The sequence below is a fragment of the Lepidochelys kempii genome, chromosome 1, assembly GCF_965140285.1.
Source record: "Lepidochelys kempii isolate rLepKem1 chromosome 1, rLepKem1.hap1, whole genome shotgun sequence".
NCBI lineage: Eukaryota > Metazoa > Chordata > Testudines > Cheloniidae > Lepidochelys > Lepidochelys kempii.
Window position 1 is genome coordinate 190,368,610 of NC_136380.1, and position 19,415 is coordinate 190,388,024.

A 19,415-nucleotide genomic window follows, 5' to 3' on the forward strand; every position below is an offset into this window, starting at 1 on the left:
TCCTACCTAATTTACTTTGTAGCCATTAAATTTCCAAGTGCTGATGAAAGCTAAAATGATAACTCTGAGGAAACTAAATAAAGGGCAATTAAAAGCACATGTGTAGTGGCCCACCTGGGAGATACATTTATGTAAGGAAACAATGCAATAACTGGTTGGGGAACTCATCTCATGAACCTTAGTATAATAATTGCAAGAACTGGAAGATCTAATTATGGCAAAAGTACAATCAGGTTTTTTAAAAAAAAAAAATCAGCATATTCTTCTCAGTGGCAATGTTGTATTAGCCTCCCCACCAAACAAAGTAAACTTTTCCTTTCAGAAAAGATGCAACAACCCCTTTTCTTTGAGCTTCTCAAATCAGCGAGTGTGACTAAGTTAAGCGTGACCACCTTCACCCATCTCTTGAAGTACAGTAATTGGAGACTGCCTCTTGAAATGAAGCAAGCGGTTACTGCCATGTAACACTGTTCATCTCTCTAATACTACTAGCCTCCCAGCAATGGCAGTTTTCACATTTGTAGCTAGTAGTAATAGAATACTTGTGACTGATCGTTAAGGCTAAGATTTTTTCCCTGGATATTTTTAGTAAAAGTCATGGACAGGTCATGGGCAAAAAACAAAAATTCATGGAAGCAGTGACACGTCCGTGACTTTTACTAAAAATATCTGGGACAAAATGGGAATCTGTAGGTCCCCACACCACCTGAAGTGGGGCAGCTACACGGGCTAGGAGCTGTCTGCAGGGGCTGGGAGCTCAGGGGTTGCCCCCGCCACCCACAGTCACTGAAGGCTCCAGGGTATTCCCACCGCCCGCAGCCGCCGGGAGCTGTGGGGGCCTACAGAGGCCTCATAGGTATCCTGTAGCTCCCAGCTCCCATCGGACAGCTGGGGACCCTGCAGCTCCCAGATGCTGAAGTCATGGAGTCGCAGGAAGTCACGGATTCCATGACTTCTGTGACCTCCATGACTAAATCGTGGCCTTACTAATCGTAAGTAAAGCTAGACGCTTATAATAAAGAGTTCTACCTTGTAATAAATTGCTGCCTCTAAAAAGGAGTGTCACAGTCACAGAACCTACAGAGTTTAGTTAAAATGGGAAACCATCTTGGCAAAATGAAAACCAAAGACCCTAGAAAGACATGCAACTTACACGAGATCAATATCCTCACAATTTAAATGGATAAGCAATAAGGAACATGAATAGAACTTGGAAAGAAATTAGAAGATTATGCTAATCTTTTCTTTGGTTTTAATTTATCTCAAGGTACATGGTGATAGCAGAGCCATGTGTCATGTGCCAGCGATTGATAGGAGATGTAAATGGTTTTAAAGTCCAGGGTAAAGGTGTCTAATTTATCAACATGATTCTTGAACTGGGGAGAGGGTTCAGAGAAGTGTCATTAGAATTAATAAAGGATTAGAAAGCTTGCATATATTGACAGACTCAAAGCGCTCAATCTGTTTAGAAGAAGGTTAAGGGTTAGCATGATCACAGTGTATGTATTTATGTGGGGGAATAGAAATTTGATAACAGAAGCCTGTTCGATCTAGCAGACAAAGATATAACGAGATTCAGTGGTTGGCCGTTGAAGCTATACAAATGCAGACTAGAAATAAGATTCAGATTTTTCATTGATAGTTATAAACCTTTGGAACAATTTACCAATTTCAGGGATTCTCTATTACTGGCAATTTAAAAATTGCCAAATAGGATGTTTTTCCTATAAGATGCTCTAGTTCAAACAGAAAATTATTTTGGGAAATTCCTATAGCGTGCGTCATGCAGGAGATCAGACTAGATGACCACAATAGTCTCTTCTGGTCCCTTAGCAACTACAACTATATGAAAAAATGTGATAGAAAGGAGTTCATTGAGGGAACTAGAAAGCTAAAGTCTACAAAGTGGACAAAGGAATTCAGGAGACGTAATTCATCCGAACTTCAGTGTGTGTTCTCCTCCACCCTCCCCAATATATCATCTCAAAATCTTAATTGAAAAATTAATTCAAACTGACTTTGGTTCAATACTGAAAAATAGCTGAAGAGTTATAATAAAGGGTAATTTTAACTTGCACAGTACCATGTTGGGAGGATATATCCAGAGGGGCTCCTTATAGCGTTAGGTGTTTCCCTTACAATTTCATCAAAGATCTAGAAAAGGGGGCGAACACCACATTAAATAAATTTGCAGATACTAAATTCAAGTGTTTGTTTTCTCAATGAAATACAGAGGGACCTAGGATATAACAATGTTTCAACCTGAAAAAAAGCAAGGTAATTTCTATGTGTATAATGAATAATGTTAAACTGAAAATAAACAGGGTACAGATATATGGAAAGCAGATTTGCTGAAAGAGGTCTGGAGTGATACTGAAGAACAAATTATACACAAGCTTGCAAAGCTGTAAGGCAGCCAAAAAACAAAAAGGCAATGTTAGCCTCCAACTCCAGGTGTCTCAGATTCTAGAGAGAAGATACTCTCACTCCGTGGACCCAATCCAGCAGGGCACAGAGTACCTACAGTTTCACTTGTATCCACAAGTACTCAGTACTGCAAAGGAGATGCTCAGAACTTAGTATAAGTAGGCCCTTTATGAAACATTGTGGTGAAATCATGTGCAAAAGTTACACTAAGTTCTGGGCCCTTCAGTTCAAGAAAGTTGTTAAACTGGATGGAAACAGGGAAGACCAACAAGTAATTAAAGGGAGCTTGAGGACATGATTTAGAAGGAAACTTAAAAGAACTTATTAGTGGCTTGAACATATGATAACCAACTGGGTATATGATAACTGCTTACACAAATGCCAGCGAAGGAAGGGATTGCAATCAGGATCAACTGAGATTATTACACATCCTATATTTCCCCATGTTTAATTTAGTCAACTCCTGTAGTGGAATGTGGAAGTCTACCAATGGAAATGGTGTGTAGTTGCAGCTGTGTCAGTCCCAGGATATTAAAGAGACAAGGTGGGTGAGGTAATATCTTTTAGTGGACCAACTTCTGTTTCTATTTCAGACTGCTATACTGTATATCTTCCATTGTTGTATGCAGTATAATTGTAGCTGTATCAGTCCACAGCTACCACCACAGCGCAGACAGCAATGGAAGAGATCAAATTTAGCCATCTGAAATGGAAACAGAAGTTGGTCCAATAAAAGATATTTCCTCACCCACCTCGTCTCTCTACTGGAAATGGTGGAAGCCTTATTGCTGGAGTCATTTAAGACTAGACAAATCCCAGTACTGGAGCAATGTACCTTAGGGAACAATCTACTATTTTAGGGGAGCTGGAATAGATATCCTCTTGGTCCTGTAGAATATACAGGGACTACATCTGGAAATAACAAATCCAGGCTCCTGTCACAAGAACACATACGTGAAGCTGATATATAATAATGTTATGAATACTGAGATGAAAATGTCATGAACGCTATGTGTGTCTGGGGAAGTAATTGTATATTATTTTATAAGAATTTCCTGTATGATTCTACTCATCCAATTTATGCTTTGGGCTTTGGGAATAACAAATTAAGGCAACACAATGGCTTCCCAGTTAAGAATACCCAAGTACATACTTGAGAGACAGTGGGCAAAACTATTAGCTTTAAGGACCTTACATCTTGTCTCCAAGGAAGATTGAAGCTTGTTTTGCTAGGCTGGGAACTTGGTGAGCAAAAGGATACTCAACAGTTTAAAAGCCCTCAGAGAAGAGTTAGGGAGTCACTTGTCAGAAGCTGTCTAGGGAGACAGGCTGACAGAGACTCTGCAGGGAAAGTCTAAAGAAATTGGGCCATCCCAGATCTGGGGAACAGTAAGCGTTAGGGGCAAAGCTTGCTATACATATTGTATTAAACATAAGTTTTTTCTGAAATACTTGTGTTCTAAATTAACTTTTACTTTGCTGTAAGGAGGCTGTTTGGTCACTGATTACCACTGTCATTGCCCTGGAGGAAACAGAACTGGAGGGTCTGGACATGAGATAAAATCATGGTTGATACACAGGGGACTGCAACCCAGGGCCTCGTCAGAGTGGAAGAATCATGTGAGTCCACCCTGAGAGAGAGGCGATGGCTAGAGGGAGACCTAGCGAGAGTGCATTCAAAGACATCAGGAGGAGGTCAGCAGTACAATTGATCCAGTAACTTACCAGTACTACTGCAAAAAATATTTGCAATTAAATATGGGCAACATAATACCAGGTGATTAAATCCCCGAGAACTTTAGAACAGATGTTTGTGGTAAGAGTTCTAAAGATATGCACTCAATTAAGATAACATATTGTGAAATAATCCCAAACTTCCTATACATAACAAAATGCATTCTTTTCTGATATGTCGGAGGTAATGAAAAGGATTGAAAATTAAGCCTTTAGATTTAGGATCCATGTGTCTTTGTAGCTTATTCTAATGCTGCGGTACAATAGAAAAGAAATCCACATGCAATCTTCCCACGGCACCTACATTTCCAAACAATAACACAACATATATTTCTCTAGTATTGTGGATGAATGCAGAATCCTTGGAATTCCTTCAGCAGGTTTCAGGGGATGTGCCAAAATGAAAAACTCCTGCTCAGTGCAAAAAGAGAATGCACTGAGTGCTCTGAAATGAGTGGTTTGCTGTGTGCTGTGAATGCCGGGAGACAAGAGTCCTTTCAGGAACAGTCAGAAAAGCTTACGAGACTCATAAATCTGAGGGCTGAAAGAAATCAAAAAATAAACATGTAAAAAATAGATGATCTCACCCGCACATGAGGAATGTGTATACACTATGGGATACACAACAAAAACCATGTTAAAATATCAAACAAAAGTATGTCCAAAGCATTTGTGCAAGATTTGCCACAATAACCTGGGTAATTTATAGGATATATTAGGATTAAAATTCCCATAATTAGGAACTTTTTAAAAAGCACAATCAAGGGTCTAAGTTCATCAGTACTGTAACTGCACTGAAAATGGAGACAGTGCATATTGAACTCATTGCTGAATCAGGGGTTGGATGAGGCACTGATCCCACCATGAACAGCCCCTTCACCCTGTGGAACTTCAGTGATCAGGGCCATGGCCACTTCATAGGCTTAGAAGGGAATCAGACTCGGGTTTGGGAAAACTTCTGCCCACGTGACTGCTTTTCAGGACTGCAGTGCCTAGACAGCATACAGGAGGAATTCAAAGTATGTGGCCCTGATTCAGCAAAGCATTTCAATACATGCCTAATTTTAAACACATGAACACTCTTACTGAAGTCAGTGGGACTCCGCCCAGTGCTTTGCTGAATCAGGGCCTAAATTTGGAGCCCAGAAAAGGCAAGAGACCATGTTAAAAGGCCTAATCCGGTACAATCTATGGGGAGACTCTTTTTGAATTCAATGAGCTTTGGAGCAGTGGTGGATTTAGAGTTAGTGGGCCCTGGGTGCAGCTTCATTTCCCCCCCACCCCACCCCCCCGTACCCAGCCAAAAAAAAGAACATTCTCTCTTATCTCCCCCCCATTTTTCATTATTTTTTCTTCATCCTCCTCTTATATTATAAATAATGGGAAGTAAATGAAAATAAAGTGAGGTACCTTGATTGGGGTTGGGGTGCAGGAGGGGGTGTAGGGGGCAGGGGCAGGGAGGAAGTTTGGGTGCAGGGTGCAGGCTCTGGGCAGGGGCTAGGGTGTGGGAGAGGGGCAAGGGGGTGGCTCAGCTCCTAAAGCGACTGGCGCACACACCCCTCCAGCTGTGGCTCCTAGGTGGGGACGGCAGGGGGTCTCTACGCGCCGCTGCCCACAGACACCGCCCCCGCAGCTCCCATTGGCCGCAGTTCCCAGCCAATGGGAGGTGAGGAGTCAGTGCTCAGGGTGGGGGTCAGCGCACAGAGACACACACACACACCCAGGGGCTGCAAGGAGGGAGGGAGGCAGAGTGGGCAGGAAGCCACCTTAGCCCTGCTGCTGGCACGTCTCTGCGTGCCCCTTGAGGGGAGGGGAGCAGCTGATCTCCATGTGCTGCCTGGGGTGGGGGCAGCATGCAGAGCCATCTCCCACCCCACCAGGGGCATGCAGAGACGTGCTAGCCGCTGGCCGCTTCCAGGAGCAGCATGGGGCCACCAGACATGGAATGCAGGCAGCCTGCCTGCCTGAGCCCTGCTGCACCATCGGCCAGGACTTGGGAGCAGGTTGTCAGATATTTTTCCTGCATTTTGGGGGCACCTCTGTCGTTGGGGGCCCCATGCCACTGCACGGTTTGTTTCATAGTAAATCCGCTCCTGCTTTGGAGCAAGCCTTAACAGAAAATTTACAGTTTTGTATCTCTGCATCTTTTTACATACTATCAGTTGAAAATGTAAATTGATAAGAAATATCTTCAGTCATTGATAATAAAATTGCTTTTAATGTCCTATCTTAAGAAACAAAAAGCTGGATTGTGCCTTGAATATTAAAAGAAAACTATGATTTCAATGTAATAATAGAACTGCCTTTCCAGTAATAATTATGAGGATGTAGGTTATTAAACTCGTACAAGCATATATTTACATAAACACGATGTCCTTGGTAAATTTTGTCATTTTAATGCCACTATTCCATGGGTATTTATCGTTTTCTGTACAACTGGCAATCAGAAGGCCTAAACAAACATTTTAACTCATCAGCAGGCTTATTTTGGGAAAGAGTTGCAAGGAATATGGAATCTCCATTATTTCTTCCCTAAAGAAAATGATAAATTTATACAGGAATCCAATTAATCAATCTTTATGCTTCTATCTCCTACCTAAAATGGCTAAAGCAACAATTAAAGGTATATCTAATTGTAGTTGCTGTTGCCCTTAAAGTTGTCTAAATTTCAAATGCAGTGAAGTTTTACTGCAAAGTAAGGCAGGTTTTCTTGGTATAAAAGAAAAGTCTCCAAGGATTAGTGTACCTGATTAAATAAAAGGATTGGATGGAGTTAAATAAAGGATTGAACTGAAGAAATCCAGTATGGAAACAAAGATGGGGTTATGGACATGAAAAGAGCATTTTCAGTGACAGTAAAATATACAAGTGTGGACAGTAAATACATCTCTTACCAGTATGGGGTGGGGGCCACCAGCTAAGGGAGGGCACGCATGACCCTCCATGTGTCTCCTCCCCACCCCGGGGCCCCCATGCTCTCCCCGTCCCCACCCCATGACCCTGGAGAGGGCTCTGTCCTCCTCCTCCTTCTGCACCGGAGACTTCAGGAGACGTACCATGGGGCTGCGAGGGAGGGGCTGGGGATTCTGCTCCTTTCCCCATTGGGAGGGGCAGCAGCAGGGAAAGGAACAGAACGCCAGCAGCTCCTCCAGCGGCTGGACCACCCCCAGCCCCATCCTCCAACAGGACTTCTGCTGTAGTACGAGGATGGAGATGCAGCTCCTTGGAAGGGCAGGGCTGGGGGTTCTGCTGCTTTCCCCACTGGGAAGGGCAGCGGGGAAAGAAGCCGAACGCTGGCAGCTCCTTTGGCGGCTGTATTGGCTCCAGCACCACCCCCACACCAGCTCAGTCCTCCGGCTGTACAGATGGAGGAGGTACAGACGTGCCAGAGGAGGCATGGGGCCACCGGCTCCTCCTGTGTCTGTCTTTCCGTACCAGCTACAAAAAGTTTGCTGATATGGCATACTGGAGTGTACCGGCCTACTTGCACTGCTGCTCTCATCACTTTCTTTGTCTTATTAGAGGCCAATATAACATTCTGAATGTACGGTGAAAATACAATGTTGGAGAGAGATGTACCAAGCTATGGCAATGAATTTACTATGTTTTTCCTATATTAAATGAATGAAGCATTCATGAAACTTTGCAAAGCTGGAGAGCGAAATCTTCTCAGTCAGATTGTGGTAAAGGACACTGGCAATGGCAGAGAAAAATGCTTCATGCTAGATTGTCAGTGTAACCCTATCTTGATCCAAGGGGACCATGTCGAGAGATGAAAGGAGTTCTTCTCTCTCCACACTCATTCTAACACTTGTCCTCTATAAGATTAGAACCAAATTATAAGATTAGAACCAAATTACATGTGACTCCCTTGTCCAAAGAAACCAATAAACTAAAATTCTGCACATCTTGGTAGTTTCATTTTGCTCCTGATGCCCAGGACTTGACATTTCAAACAATGGTGCGCCTCCTTGGCACTTCCCAGAATATAAGCAAGTCGGCGCTCCTCCCTGGTCCAAAACAAATTATATTGCTGCTTACTTGGCGTTTGCGATTATTCCCAAAAGGAATAATACAATACAAAATACAACCTGCGCCTTTTTAACCAGGCTCGGCTGTTCCCAGAGGCTCCTCACTGAAGTCCTCTCTCTAGATAGAAGATTGTTGGGAATGACGATCTGGGGTGGTAACAAGACGTGCCTCCATGAGACAATACAATATACTTAACATTTCCCAGCAGAATTATCACCAATTAACAGTAGTTTTCATGCAAATGCTGCCAGCCTGTGGGATTCAACCCACAGGCTTTTGATACAGAGAGAAGAGCATTATTCTGAATGAGTACTGGCATTAATATACTTTGATATTGAGCTGATACTTAACGATAATTTTGAGATATCTTTGAACTTTCAAATAAGGGATGATGCGGGAAGAGAGCCAATGATACTGGTACCATTGTACGGATAGATGTCAGAAAACCAGTAAAGTGCCTGAAACCACTATGGCTTATTGCTAAAAGCAGTCAAGTCAGCAGGCTGTAAATTGGCCATGTTGCAGCCTCAGCTTGACCAAGGCAGGAGGGGAGGGGGTTTTGGATGCCACAGAAAGGGCAGCTTATCCCCACGTCCTTCCTGATAAGAATTGTGCCTTGAAGTTGCTGATGCATGCATCTTAGAAGAGCAGGATGTGCCCTCAGGAATGTGTTAACAGGGTCTCAAGGCTGCAAACTCTGGGGAAGACCCACACCTGGTTAATCAATAATCAGAAGGAAGCCTCCTGCTTGACCAGTTTTCTTTAGGGGACATGTCATTCTATTACGAATGTATAAATAAGGGGGAAAAGTTTGAGGTAGTTGGACTCTCCCTCTGGATACATCTTGCAGTCCCCAGTGGCAGTCAGGCTGCCGCTGTGCCACTTGAGGGCTACACTCAGCTTCGGTAATTATCGAGGGTTGGCGGTGTTTCACTAACCTGTTGTGGACATGTGTAAGTGCTTGAGACTAAGTAAAGTTTAGCTTTAAGTGAAAGCATTCTTGTATTGTCATGTTTGTGCCAGCCATCTATCGGTCAGACGGCCGTGTCTCCCCTGATTTATTTCCTGACACCACCTCAGTAAAAGTTAGCAAGAGCTTTGGGTTGAAAGAATGCCAGGTAACACCATGAGAATTATTGGCTCTCTAACTATCTATGAGACTTAAGCATGTGAGAAACAAGCTTCTGATTTCTATTCCTTGAAAAAGCAACAGCTTGTACATTGATGCCCCAGCTCCCTCCCTCAAAGAATTGACGCAGGAACATTGGGCAAAAGATTCACTAATCACAAAATCTGCTCCTTTTCTTTAAATATTAAAAATTTTAAAAATGGACTGACCCAAGAGAAGAGTCATTCTGTGACTCACTCCTGTCCAACCTGATCAGTATGACTCACGATGGAAAATACTATTGCCCATATCCCCTCTTATGGGTCCACCCTCCCCATAAATCAAATAAGCATTTGATGCCAAAGGATGGCTTAAGTCACATTTATGGAATGATTTGCTACAAAAGTTGTCATAATAGAAGGTGTACTCTTTAAGGTGGATTTGGCACCATGCTAGCTAGCGCCCTGCCCAAACTTAAAAAAAAAAAAATACCACCATCCTAAGCAACCATTTACAATAAGAATTCAAAGTTTGGGCCCCTAGCATAGACCAACTATTGTGTGATTAAAGCACTTTCTAAAAGCCATGATAAAAGTCAGGCTGCCATAGTAGTCTACTTACTGAAGTTAGTAAAAGGTACCTGTTATGCAGTCTGGGGTGGCTCATGACAGAGAATGCCTACCTCAGGGCAGACTGTCAAAAGCAGGGCAGACGCCCCAAACTGGTGGTGTGTTTTGTAAAATAGATTTCACCAAGCCAGCAACAAATGTGAACTCCTAAAGTACTACAATAGTCTTATAATGGAGGCACAGACCGTCTAGTCTAGCTTGCCACCCAAGCTAGACTGATAAGTGATAAATGGTCACTTACACCCAGTCGAAAGAGACCAGTCACTCACCCAAGTCATCTGAGAGCTCCCACCAAAGACAATGCTGGTAGCCAATTCTATAGTAAATTAACTAAAGATTTATTAGCGAGGAAAAAGAAATGAGAGTTATTGACAGGTTAAAGCAGGTAAAATATATATATACAGGTGAGTCACAATCAAAAATTCCACATGGTAGCAGAGATGTAGTAATCTGCCAGTTTCCCAAGTCTCTCGGAACTGCTCAGAACACGGGGGATCTCCGTCTTCCCGTTCACTTACTCTGCCCTGTTAGAATCCCAACAGCCCAGAAATGAAGAATTTTTCCTTGTGTCCATAGTTAGCTTCTTTACACAGAGAACAAGCTGACAGGGTCACTACGCAGTTGGGCTCTCTGACGGAGGGAGAGGAATGCATTTAGAGTCTTTCATCTCTGATCATCACACACAATGACCACTTGCTTTGAAATTAGCACTTACCTGTTAAAGTTCTTCATTTGCATTCACAAGACTTCTTTCTTGTCTCCAATATTTGGAAGATAATCCTACTGCAGCAACACAACTGCTTGTATTAATTTACGCTACTCATCTGCTAGGTTTTGTTCACTGGCCACAAGAGGTAATTTTAGATTCTCCCTACTGATAAATCATTAATTGTCCATATTTACTTAATATAAACTCTTCCTCGTTAAAGGACTATGCCAGGTGATTCATTGATATCAGAGATGTCTGGAGCTGTGGAATCTGGATCTGTATTCAGATCCTTGCTTCTCCAAATATTAGAATTCCATTAGAGGACTGTTATGCAGATAGGCCCAAGCTCTGGGACTCAGACCCAAATCTGGATCCAAACTTCCTCAATGATTTTCTGTTTTTCCCCCCACTACCACCCAAGAGCTCTTATCAGCACTGTCTCTAACCTGAATTATCTCTAAACAATACTGAAAGAAGCTAGAAACAAACTCAGGCCTCTTATATGCCACCAAGATCTGCTACCGGTCCTGCTCTTAACAAGAATTCCTGCTTACTGGAGACAGAGAGAAAAATAAAAAAACCACCAGCATAATGTGTTCTCTTCCTGGCCTCCCTGCTGCAATAATGATGCAAACATTTCCCATGCTCCATAGCACCAATTCAGTCCCAATCATCTCTTTTCCTTAAACACTCTTCTCCGTGCTAAACAATTCATCCCCTTTGTTTTTCGTGTTCTGAGGAACAGTCTCCTCACCAAAATGATGTAATTACTTTATTCCCATTTGCTCAAGCAATGTTTTAAAACCAATGTTCTGTTCCTCCCTTTCTTTTATGAAATAGGTGTCCAAATCCAAATGCACTCAATGGAGGACTCCCAAGCTCACTTCAGTGAGAGCTCAAATGTGCCCTTGATGTTAAAACTGGTGCCAAAGAATATAAAATGAATATTTACATGCCCAGGAATCAAATTGAGTGTCCAAATGGGAATCTGAATGCTCTACTTAGGCTGCCTTTTTGAACTCAACAGCTACAAATATTTCACTGCGTGGTAGAATTATGAGATCAGAGATGACCCCAGCTAGTCATCACGCAGTTTGCAGATTCACTTACATACTGATGTCTTACTGATTAAAATTCTTCACAAGACTTTTTACATTTTAATAAAATCATAAATCACAGCTCTGTCACATTCACAACTCCGAATGCGACATTCCAGCCAGGAGGTGTGAATTTTTGCTTGCTAGCCGTGGAGTTTTACTCATGAGATAGAAAGATTAGATAGTATTTTCTATACACACTCTCCAGTATCTATCAGTAGTCAAGTCTGGAACTAAAGAGAGCTTCAGGCACATGATAGCTTGAAAATATGTAAGTAACAGAATGTAGCATTATCCTGAAACTAATATCTATATCCAGAAAGTCACTGTATCTATGTCAGAACAGCAGCATTGTTGTACATGAGCCTGGGTTTTCTTACCTGACCTGTTCTGAGCAAACGTTCATTAGATCAATAAAATCTCCATTCCATTTCATTGAAACTGGTCTTAGTGGCCTTACAAAAAAACCCTAAGGCAGCTGTATTTTGCTAATAGTTTATGCATTTTCAAGTAATATTTGTGAAAAATCCATCTGATGTCTGAATTGGAATATTCAGTTACTGAGAAACTCAAAAAGAAAAGGAGTACTTGTGGCACCTTAGAGACTAACCAATTTATTAGAGCATAAGCTTTCGTGAGCTACAGCTCACTTCCTCAGATGCATATCGTGGAAACTGCAGCAGGCTTTATATATACACACAGAATATGAAACAATACCTCCTCCCACCCCACTGTCCTGCTGGTAATAGCTTATCTAAAGTGATCATCAGGTGGGCCATTTCCAGCACAAATCCAGGTTTTCTCACCCTCCACCCCCCCACACACACAAATTCACTCTCCTGCTGGTGATAGCCCATCCAAAGTGACAACTCTTTACACAATGTGCATGACAATCAAGTTGGGCTATTTCCTGCACAAATCCAGGTTTTCTCACATCTCCCCCACCCCCATACACACACAAACTCACTCTCCTGCTGGTAATAGCTCATCCAAACTGACCACTCTTCAAGTTTAAATCCAAGTTAAACCAGAACATCTGGGGGGGGGGGGGAGGAGAGGAGGGAAAAACAAGAGGAAACAGGCTACCTTGCATAATGACTTAGCCACTCCCAGTCTCTATTTAAGCCTAAATTAATAGTATCCAATTTGCAAATGAATTCCAATTCAGCAGTTTCTCGCTGGAGTCTGGATTTGAAGTTTTTTTGTTTTAAGATAGCGACCTTCATGTCTGTGATTGCGTGACCAGAGAGATTGAAGTGTTCTCCGACTGGTTTATGAATGTTATAATTCTTGACATCTGATTTGTGTCCATTTATTCTTTTACGTAGAGACTGTCCAGTTTGACCAATGTACATGGCAGAGGGGCATTGCTGGCACATGATGGCATATATCACATTGGTGGATGTGCAGGTGAACGAGCCTCTGATAGTGTGGCTGATGTTATTAGGCCCTGTGATGGTGTCCCCTGAATAGATATGTGGGCACAATTGGCAACGGGCTTTGTTGCAAGGATAAGTTCCTGGGTTAGTGGTTCTGTTGTGTGGTATGTGGTTGTTGGTGAGTATTTCCTTCAGGTTGCGGGGCTGTCTGTAGGCAAGGACTGGCCTGTCTCCCAAGATTTGTGAGAGTGTTGGGTCATCCTTTAGGATAGGTTGTAGATCCTTAATAATGCGTTGGAGGGGTTTTAGTTGGGGGCTGAAGGTGACGGCTAGTGGCGTTCTGTTATTTTCTTTGTTAGGTCTGTCCTGTAGTAGGTAACTTCTGGGAACTCTTCTGGCTCTATCAATCTGTTTCTTTACTTCTGCAGGTGGGTATTGTAGTTGTAAGAAAGCTTGACAGAGATCTTGTAGGTGTTTGTCTCTGTCTGAGGGGTTGGAGCAAATGCGGTTGTATCGCAGAGCTTGGCTGTAGACGATGGATCGTGTGGTGTGGTCAGGGTGAAAGCTGGAGGCATGCAGGTAGGAATAGCGGTCAGTAGGTTTCCGGTATAGGGTGGTGTTTATGTGACCATTGTTTATTAGCACTGTAGTGTCCAGGAAGTGGATCTCTTGTGTGGACTGGACCAGGCTGAGGTTGGTGGTGGGATGGAAATTGTTGAAATCATGGTGGAATTCCTCAAGGGCTTCTTTTCCATGGGTCCAGATGATGAAGATGTCATCAATATAGCGCAAGTAGAGTAGGGGCTTTAGGGGACGAGAGTTGAGGAAGCGTTGTTCTAAATCAGCCATAAAAATGTTGGCATACTGTGGGGCCATGCGGGTACCCATAGCAGTGCCGCTGATCTGAAGGTATACATTGTCCCCAAATGTGAAGTAGTTATGGGTAAGGACAAAGTCACAAAGTTCAGCTACCAGGTTAGCCGTGACATTATCGGGGATAGTGTTCTTGACGGCTTGTAGTCCATCTTTGTGTGGAATGTTGGTGTAGAGGGCTTTTACATCCATAGTGGCCAGGATGGTGTTATCAGGAAGATCACCGATGGATTGAACCAGTCGGAGAACACTTCAATCTCTCTGGTCACGCAATCACAGACATGAAGGTCGCTATCTTAAAACAAAAAAACTTCAAATCCAGACTCCAGCGAGAAACTGCTGAATTGGAATTCATTTGCAAATTGGATACTATTAATTTAGGCTTAAATAGAGACTGGGAGTGGCTAAGTCATTATGCAAGGTAGCCTGTTTCCTCTTGTTTTTCCCTCCTCTCCTCCCCCCCCCCCCAGATGTTCTGGTTTAACTTGGATTTAAACTTGAAGAGTGGTCAGTTTGGATGAGCTATTACCAGCAGGAGAGTGAGTTTGTGTGTGTATGGGGGTGGGGGAGATGTGAGAAAACCTGGATTTGTGCAGGAAATAGCCCAAGTTGATTGTCATGCACATTGTGTAAAGAGTTGTCACTTTGGATGGGCTATCACCAGCAGGAGAGTGAATTTGTGTGTGTGGGGGGGTGGAGGGTGAGAAAACCTGGATTTGTGCTGGAAATGGCCCACCTGATGATCACTTTAGATAAGCTATTACCAGCAGGACAGTGGGGTGGGAGGAGGTATTGTTTCATATTCTGTGTGTATATATAAAGCCTGCTGCAGTTTCCACGATATGCATCTGAGGAAGTGAGCTGTAGCTCACGAAAGCTTATGCTCTAATAAATTGGTTAGTCTCTAAGGTGCCACAAGTACTCCTTTTCTTTTTGCGAATACAGACTAACACGGCTGTTACTCTGAAACCTGAGAAACTCAAAAGGTTCTGAGCATTTTAAAATTCAGACATATCAAAACACATTTCTATTTTCAAAAGTACAGAACACTTTTTCCCTAGTTTCTTTTTCCTGTTTATTAAGAAAAAGGATGTTAACCTTTGCTTTTTCTGTGCCCTTCCAACTTTTTAAATTGCCATTTGAGAGTTCATACAAACCCTCCAACTTTGCTCCTGCACTACATATCTTATGTTGTGGTTGTCCACAGTTCTGTAGTTACATATTTTTATCAGTGAAACTACACCATCTGACGGTGGAAAGAGACATGGAGAGTTGCATGTAGTCTGAGATCTTTTATGAGATGTATTTCCCTCTTTAACTCTTTGAATTAGAGATGTGCTCAAGACACACAAGTACAGATCCATAGTTCCTAAAAGGCTAGGGATGTTGTATCCAGGTTTTCCCCACTATTGATATCTAGGGCAGTGGAGATCAGAAATGTCTCACAACTTCCACAGAACTCAGGGGTACGCTGCACAGATGCAAGATGTCAGTTAAGGTTTGTCTATGATGGAAATATTTTCAAAGTTTGGTATTCATCTCAGACCACTAAAGAACTTCTATAGTGGTTAATATATTGAATTATTCATCTAGTGTTATTCATACTGGAGCCTTTCATTTGGGGATCTCAACGTACATTTGGGGATTTCAACGTAAGCCTCGTGAAAAATATTTTAAGGATATCCTGTGGTCAAAGGTCAGAATTTGACAAGTTACCTCACTGTGGTATCCAGCCTTACGACAATTTTTTCATGTAGATAAAAAGTTGTGATGGTAACAGTTGGCAAAATTTTAGGTAACATTACCCAACACTGAAAAATGCTCACCTCTGAGATAGAACATGTCACCTGTTTGACAGTGCACAGCAACAGTATACACAACAGCTTAGGAAAGGAAGTGTCCTTAGTCATTTAAAATTGTGTGGGAATGTTAAGTAGATAGAATGGAATCACCTGAGTTGCTGTTTCGCAAAGAGACCATGTTTATCATCCCTCTTTGTTAGAAATAGTGTCTAAGATCTTTGGCCACTTACAGGTACTCAGACCTAAATTTTACATTTTATTCAAAAAAATGACTACATGAAGTAATTGCCTTTGATTAGACAACACCACATTTAAACACAAATAGAAAATTATTAAAGACATTAACAGACTGATAATTAGTTTAACACAAAAATACAGCATGATTTAAAATTTGAATTTGGAGGTCATTACCCACTAGATTTTTATAAACTCTCCTGTTGTTATACCAATAAAATAAAAACCAGCAGGATCTTATTAAAGGGAAAAAGGCAAAATACCACATTTATTGTGAATACAGAAAGAATCATAGTAAGCAGTTAGTTATAGCTATAACATTCCATTCAATCTCATATTTATTCACACATTCATTCATACACACACACACACAGGTTCTGCAAGGTTGTTATCATAGTTACCAGCCTTAGAGTTGCTCATGCCAAGCCACTGGCCAGGTGGCCTGGACATGAGGAGGGAGCAGGGCCTTGTCAGATGCTCATCTGATACTCCTGGAAGTTGGTTTGCAGAATCAGACCCCAAAGTTCTCACTTTTTAGAGTCTATTTTTATAGGAATTTCTTCCTATGCCAGTCTATGGGAATTGCTTCATCATGCTGTTGCTGAATCAATCAGCAGATAGCACATTCCTGACGGCTCCAAGATGTTATATTGTTCTTGGGTTCTCCCATTCTTGAGGCTGTTGGGTGGATTCCAGTCTGCCCTCCGGGTGGGGTCCTCTGGTTATTTCCACTTGACGCCTTCTTCAGCCGATGGACACTGGATTCTTAGGCTGGCACCTCCCTGATCATTCAGTTATTATCCACACCAAGCATCCATCCACATACATCCTATCTCTATTTTAATCACAATGGTTAATACAACAAAAGGGTGGGGAGTCTCTGGGTGCTGTTTCTGTTGTTAGAGTATTGCTTTGAGTCTCTCTCTCTGTGAACTGCTTTGAGAACAGACTCTGTCTTCGAATGTACTAACACAATTAGCAGCTTGCAAGTTTCACACATAGAGGGAGAGAAACGGTACCAAAAACCAAGAGACCTCTTAATTAGTAATACCCTGGAATTTAAACTCTGGGGAATCAAACTCATTTGTGATTTTAATACAGAACTTCTTTAATATGATCCAACACTGTGACCACAAAAATGAAATTAAAAATATATTCACTCTGTGGGATCTACAATGGTATTTATAGGCTCTGTCCTTGATTTAAGTTTATATATGTGAGTGTGAGAATATACAGACTTATGTGAAGAAATACAGGGAATAGGGAAGTGAAAAAAGTGGGACGAGGGACATACCAAAATATCAGCAAAAAATACATAAAGATGACCAAGTTCAAACATGTGTCTTAGAAATAGCAATTCTCTAAGCAAAACAGTTTACATCTGAAGTGTATTTTGCATTACTGAGTGCACAGTATAACAAGATCTATTCTTCTATAAGGTGTTTTTAGACATTTTGGGATGCTACAGTTGAGAATGAGCCATACCAACATTATTTCTGAAGAAAGCCATGAAGGAATTATAGTTCAAGGAGGAGTAGCATGGAGGCACGAGGCTAATGCACAAGTGCTCCCATCTTCTTTGGGCAACTCATATTGCTATATTATTTCTCCATGAACCAAAGTATTTACAGGCTAAAAGTTTCAAAACTCCTTGTCAGTCCCACCAGGTGAGAAAAACCCTGATCACCTGTTAAAACAAACCGTAGGAAACGTGCAGCATTTCCTGGCCCTCTACAAGTTTTTCCCACATAGGGGAGAATATGTCCCATGTTTTTTAAACTTTCTTGGCCATTTCTTGTATTTTGCAAGCTGACACCAACCAGAGGTTTTTCAGCAAACCTCTTTATCAAGGTTCCTTCCCCACTCTGAACTCTAAGGTACAGATGTGGGGACCTGCATGAAAGATCCCCCCCAGACCCCAAGCTTATTCTTACCAGCTTAGGTTAAAAACTTCCTCAAGGTACAAACTTTGCCTTGTCCTTGAACCCTATGCTGCCACCACCAAGCGTGTTAAACAAAGAACAGGGAAAGAGCCTACTTGGAGACGTCTTCCCGCCACAATATCCCTCCAAGCCCAACCACCTTTCCTGGGGAAGGCTTGATAAAAATTCTCACCAATTTGTACAGGTGAACACAGACCCAAACCCTTGGATCTTAAGAACAATGAAAACACAATCAGGTTCTTAAAAGAGAATTTTAATTAAAGAAAAAGTAAAAGAATCACCTCTGTAAAATCAGGAAGGGAAATACCTTACAGAGTAGTCAGATTCAAAACATAGAGAATCCCTCTAGGCAAAACCTTAAGTTACAAAAAGACACAAAAACAGGAATATACGTCCAATTCAGCACAACTTATTTACCAGCCATTTAAACAAAACAGAATCTAACGCATATCTAATTAGATTGCTTACTGACTCTTTACAAGAGTTCTGACCTGCATTCCTGCTCTGGTCCCGGCAAAAGCATCACGCATGCAGACAGAACTCTTTGTTTCCCCCCACTCCAGCTTTGAAAGTATCTTGTCTCCTCATTGGTCATTTTGGTCAGGTGCCAGCGAGGTTATCTTAGCTTCTTAACCTGTTAGAGGTGAAAGGGTTTTTCCTCTGGCCAGGAGGGATTTAAAGGTGGTTAGCCTTCCCTTTATTTTATGACACTCTTAAAAGTAGTTGAACCTCCAGGGGAGGAAAGGGTTGGGAATCGATAATTACACCTGAGAATTTCCCCAGGCAGGAGCAATCAAGATACTGGAGGAATCAAATCTTGTTAGTATTAACTGCTCCTGGCATTTCGCTCTACTTTGGGGCTTGGGCCAAATTACAGCAGCCTGGTTTTAAGAGTTGATGATCAGAGGCTAAATTATAAAGAGACAAATACTACCAGGCTGCAAACTGTTCACAGGCTTTGTAAAAGCTGATTTGAACAAAACTCAAACAAACAATCCCACTACTTTCTTTCAAATGGCAATGAAAATAATTTTTTTAAAGAAATAATCTTCATGCATCATTTGCATCTCTAACAATGCAACATCCTACTAGTGTACAAGAACCACCAAACCAAACCAATTAGAAATTGACTGTAAACTAGGGTCCTAGCCAAAACTATGGTGAAAAAAAGGTGGACTTTTAAAATTCCATCTTTTATAATGAGCACAGGTGTTATCAGAAATACAGGTAAAGAAATAGTTTTTTTCCCCTCACTTGATTAATTTTATCTTATGTAACATGCCTCTCACTCATTTCTGACATGCCTACATGCCATAAAATACGTCTGACTTTAGATTTTTATTTCATTTGAGCATGACCACTTTTTATCATAAACAAAAAGGAAGATATCCGATCACTCAATAATTAGACAAATCTTCTCCTGCTTCTTTCCCATAAACAAAAGATAT